Source organism: Mus caroli, chromosome 7 (genome assembly GCF_900094665.2).
Source record: "Mus caroli chromosome 7, CAROLI_EIJ_v1.1, whole genome shotgun sequence".
In the NCBI taxonomy this organism is placed as follows: domain Eukaryota; kingdom Metazoa; phylum Chordata; class Mammalia; order Rodentia; family Muridae; genus Mus; species Mus caroli.
The window spans coordinates 25,643,299-25,649,033 of NC_034576.1; the positions used below are offsets into that span (position 1 = coordinate 25,643,299).

The following is a 5,735-nucleotide window of genomic DNA, read 5'->3' on the forward strand; positions in this document are numbered from 1 at the left end:
TTTTTTTTTTTTTTTTTTTTTTTTTTAGGAAAACAAAAATCATTACTTGTCCAAATCCTCCAACTCTTGCTTCAGCTGGATCCACAGACCATCCTAGCGACTTTATCTGGCTGTTTTTCGACTTTGAAGTAAGTAGAGGGATCACAAGAGACTGTTAGCTGGGCTCAAGACATTGGAGAAGCCGGTGCTAATGAGGCTTTCCAGATACAAAGAGAAAATACATGATGTGTGGGCATCACGAGGGTTGAACACCTGAAAATTTAGAGGTATGGGCATGTATATGTGTAATGAATATGTATATTCATATTTATGTTTGTGAGGCCAATAACCAGGAGAACCCACAGAGAAGCAGGCAAGTATGGACACACTAGTACTTGTGTCTGAGACATTCACCTGAGTTCACCCTTTAAAGACTCTTGCTTTTTTTTTTTTCTTGGCTATTAGGTAAGAGCATGGGCAAAGATTACTTACATATCAATAAAAACTGGTCTTTATTATTGGCTGAATTGTTGAGTTGTTCCAGTTCTAAACAAATATATCAGTGTCCTGATCTCTAATACATCAAAAAGATATTGTTATAGATTTAATTATTTTTTGAAGGGTAACCACGTGGTGACTGGAACACCAGGAAAATGTAATGTGATAATCAAGGCAGATACTGGAGTTAGGCAGCTGCAAGGATAAAACAACAGATTTTCAGCAAAACAGGGACTCAGAAGGGGTAGGGGAGGGTTTCCTTGAGGGAGGGAGCATGAAGCTGCTGACTCCTGCCTCACAAGTAGTAAGGCAAGATGATTCTTAGTGATTTTGATGTTATTAGAGTTGGTTGGTGTTTTGAGACAGAGTCTCAAGGACAGTGAATAGGCTAGCTGAGAAACCACTGTGTAGTCAAGGATGACCTTGAACTTCTAATCCACTTGCTTTTACCTCCCAGGTTCTGGTATTACAGGTGTGCACCACCACATCTGATTTTCTGTGTTGCTAGGATGGAACCCAGGGTTCTGTACATGCTAAGCAAGCATGCTACCAGTCAACTCACATACCTATCGGAATTTCTGTAGTTTTAATCCACTTAGTTTAAGTAATTTTGTAATAGAAACCCCTGCAGATTTATCTTTAATATTTACCACAAATAACTCAGGGTTTGTTTTCTGAAAATAAAAATGATGTTGTGTAGAACCACAGTATATCAAAGTCAGGAAAGTAGCTGGATACTGTTGGCCAACATTAAGACTTATTTAGCCTGGCATGATGGCTCATGCCTTTGATCCTAGCACCAAAACCAGGTAAAATAATAATGAATGAAAGAAACAGAGTAGAGTAAAAAAAAAAAAAAAGTCAGTAGATTCTGTAGGAGACCTCAAAAGACCTAATTAAAAAGGAATATTAAAAATGAATAAATAAGAAAGTAGTCCTAGTGTCACACAATGAACTCCATTCCAGCAGAGGCAGGTTTCTTTAGCTCGAGGTCAGCTTCTTCTACAAAGTGAGTTTCAGGACAGGCAAGGTTACATTCAACAACAACCTCAACAACAACAACAAAATAAAAACCCAGGTAATGTTTATAGTGTATTGTTTTTAAATGGTGGGATGTTTTTCTATTAAATATTTGTTACCTCTTCTAGCATGAAGCCTGTGCCTCAAACAGTTGGGGTTCAGGCACAAATGTATATGCTTGTTGTACTCTAAATCATCTCCACTCCTGTGAGGGGTGTGTGTGTGTGCGCGTGTGTGTGTAAAATTCATCTAGAGGGACAAGATAAATTTTTTTGATCCAACTTACTGGAAAAGATGCTGGAATCTGAAGTCTTGGGAAGGAATTTGTTTCACCTGGTAAAGCTGGGCTTCAACATTTCCCTTAAGGTTTGAAGGTTAGCTTGGTGCTAAGTATACTTGCCTAATCTGCTCAAGACCCTGAGTTTGATCTCCAATGCTGGAACTAAAAACTCTTAAAAAGAAATGAAAAGTGAAGAATTTTCTTCTCCAAGAATCTGTATGTATGAACAAAATCATCAGTTTGACCGGGTTGAAAGTGATAATTAGGGGTATGTGATAAACTTCAGAGGTGCTCGCTGATGCTTATTACTCTAAGGGTATGTGATAAACTTTATAGATGCTAGCTGATGTTTATTACTCCATTTTGCTTTTTGTTTCCTGCTTTTTAAATTAAAAAAAAAATTCCTGTTTTGTATTTTGCTTTGTTTGTTGTTTGTTTGTTTGTTTCTTTGTTTTTGAGATATGGTCTTATTTTGTACCCCTGACCTGCTTCAAACTTAGAAGTACACCCGCCTCTGCAACCTGAATGCTGAGATCAAAGGTGTGTGCCACCATGGTGAAGTTTTTTTTGTTTTGTTTTGTTTTATTATGTGATAAGGATTCTCTATGTAACACTGGTTGTCCTGTAACTCTGTAGACGAGGCTGGCCTGGAAATCAGAGAAGATCCTGCCTCTGTCTCCTGAGTGCTGGGATCAAAGGTGTATGCCACCACTGCTTGGCTAATTTTATATTTTTTAATTGTATCTGATGGTTGTCCTCAAAGAATCTACTGACTTTGAGTCTCTCTTTCTCTCTGTCTTGTCTATCTTTTGCTTTCTCACTCTATTTTGCCTATTATTATTTCCTTCTGATTTGAATTCCCCTCTTTGTTGTTTCTCTCTTAAAGGATGTAACTTGCTCATGAAATTTTAAGCTAAGTATAGTCCAGTTAGTATATGTGAACAGTTGTGGGGTCATTCACTTGAACATTGGCAACTCCCCAGGGTGTGCCCTCCATATGAAAAAAATGGTTCTCCATCTCAGTAGCTATCAAGTGCAAATAGCTCCCCAGTTAGGAGTGAGGCCTTATCGCCACCTCCTCCATCCATGCTAAAATGTTGACTAGCTTGACCTTGTTCAGGGAACCACAGCCACCGTGAGTTTGTGTGTGCAATAACTGTGTCATGTCCCAGAGACAGTTTTTCACAATTCTTCTTCCCATATCCTGACATTTAAATTCTTTCCCAAATTCCCCCATCAGATTATTTCAGGAAGCAAAGTCTCATCTAAGGAATATTCATGGTTGAGGCAGACCCTTTTCTGTTTGCAGCTTCAGACATAAGGAAGACTGCCTGTAACTTTGCAGTTCTGCAAACTGCCAGCCACCAGTTAGAGGAGATGGGGGGCTAGGACTTCCTGCTTTCAATTTTTGATTCTTTAATGATCTCTAAGTTCAGAGCACACTAAATGGACCACAACAATTTTTTTTTCTTACAGTGACTGTGAGAGAGGAGGAACTGCTGTGGGTATGGTGGCCTGAGCAGAAGTCTGTTCTGGATTCTTACACTTTACCTCTTCCTGCAGTGTCTGATCTAGTGGAGTTGCCACTAATGACAGGAACACAGCCCCACACAACACTGGCAACTGTCTGGGGAATTCTTTCCAGGGACATCAACCCCCATCTACCCACACAAAACTAGGATTTGTGGTTTCAACAAAGAAATTAATTTCAGAGTAAGGTAGATGTGAAGCTCAATTGGATTTATTTTTAAAAAATAGAAAAATGCTGAGAGAGAGAGAGAGAGAGAGAGAGAGAGAGAGAGAGAGAGAGAGAGAGCACAGAACATACCAGATAGGAAATTAGATTCTCAAGAGAGACTCAGAGATCGTTTCTTTGCAGTGGGCACACACTGGAACTTGGTGATTCTCAACATGACACCTCTCCCCATGACCCTCGAAATTCTTTCTAATACTACCCAAAGAGAGTAGTTTGTGGTGCTGGAGAGATAGCTCACTGAGTAAGAATGTTTGCTGCTCTTTCAGAGGACCCATGTTTGGTTCCCACATGAGTGGCTCACAATTGCATGTAACTCCAGCTTCAGACTACTACTCCTTCTGGTTTCTGCATATACATCAAGTTCATGCACATGTATACATACACACACACACACATCACATCACATCACATCTCAACAGATGTACAAATACATATACACAAAAAAGAATGCAAATATTTTTTAAAAGAATGTTATTTGTAATACAGTTAAAAGTTAAAGGAGTTTTCTCACAATACAAAGTATTAAGGTATCCATTCCTCTGATGAGGGACATCTGGGTTCTTTCTAGCTTCTGGCTATTATAAATAAGGCTGCTATGAACATAGTGGAGCATGTGTCCTTATTACAGTTGGAACATCTTCTGGGTATCCAGGAGAGGTATTGCTGGATCTTCCGGTGGTACTATGTCCAATTTTCTGAGGAACTGCCAGACTGATTTCCAGAGTGCATATGCCAGCAAGATTTTGCTGAAAGGACCCGGATATAGCTGTCTCGTATGAGGCTATGCCAATGCCTGGCAAATGCAGAAGTGGATACTCATAGTCATTTATAGGATGGAACACAGGGGCCCCAATGGAGGAGCTAGAGAAAGAACCCAAGGAGCTAAAGGGGTCTGCAACCCTATAGGTGGAACAACAATATGAACTAACCAGTACCCCCAGAGCTCGTGTCTCTAGCTGCATATGTAGCAGAAGATGGCCTAGTCGGCCATCACTAGGAAGAGAGGCCCCTTGGTCTTGCAAGCTTTAAATGCCCCAGTACAGGGGAATGCCAGGGCCAAGAAGTCGGAGTGGGTGATTAGAAGCAGTGCTGGGGGAGGGTACAGGGAACTTTCAGGATAGCATTTGAAATGTAAATAAAGAAAATATCTAATAAAAAATTTTAAAAAAAGCAAAGTTTTAAGGTGACTTTAGGACACTTTTGGTATCTTCTAGGACAGGAGAAAAGAGTGGTAGAGAATCAACATTATATGTTATGTTAGTCCAGTGGTTCTCAAACTTCCTAATGCCGTATCCCTTTAGTTCAGTTCCTCAAATTGTTTTGATCCCTAAGCATACATTATCTTTATTGTATTTCATAGCTGTAAATTTGCTGTTGTGAGTCTTAATGAAAATATGTGATATGCAGGATATCTGATATGCAACCCCAGTGAAAGGGTTACTCGATCCTTAAGGGGTCCTGACCACAGGTTGAGAGTCTGCTTTAGCCAGAAGAAAACACAGATTATTCTTGGTTTTGTTATACTTGGTGGGGATGTCTTCAGGAAGTCATGATCTAGAGCTAAGTGATGACAGTTCATTTATTCTCTTAGATATTATATCCTTTGAAGAGCACATATAATGTCAGTGGGCTTTTAGGTCCTTGCCAGTGAGTTCTGACTTCTGACTATTTTATCAGTCAAAATAGGGGACTGTGTCTCTAGAGCATAGCATCTTTCTTCCCCAAGCCCTTCCCCACATCACCACAATTCAATGCCTGCCATCCACAAGCCCTCTCTAGCACTCTGGAATTGTCTCCAAATTTTTCTGTTTTTTGATTTCTTAGTTTCCCTCTAAAGAGTGTAGCTGTTGGATAATGTCTCTCTTTGGACTTCTTGATATAGTCTATTGATGATTTTGTCAGTTATTTCAAAGGGCCCAGTAGTGACCTTTCCAGATACATAGATATCTCATTGAAGTTGCATCTCAAAAATCAAATGTGAATTGAAAATACATGTGTACTTGTAATTTTTATTACATTTGTTTTACTTGTGTGGGGGCAAACACATAGGGTTGCACACATGCCTAAGAGTGTCTGTGGTGTCAGAGGTCTTCTTATAAGAGTTGATTTTCTCTTTCCATTGTTTACTTATATCTAAATCCCAAGGCCACCCAGGAGTAGGTTTTATACTCCTCCCTCCCTTCCTTCCTTTTTTTCTTCCCT

General features: G+C 39.7%; 1 protein-coding gene across 2 annotated transcripts in view; it reads left to right on the top strand.

The window, feature by feature from the left end:
- The window catches only part of Nlrp4 (NLR family pyrin domain containing 4), a 32,444-nt gene that overhangs the window by 840 nt on the left and 25,869 nt on the right, over positions 1–5,735 (top strand). For both annotated transcript variants that reach the window (XM_021167562.1, XM_021167564.1), the window contains exon 2: positions 29–128. The gene's annotated coding sequence lies outside the window, so the exon portion shown is untranslated. The remainder of the gene's footprint in view (positions 1–28; positions 129–5,735) is intronic.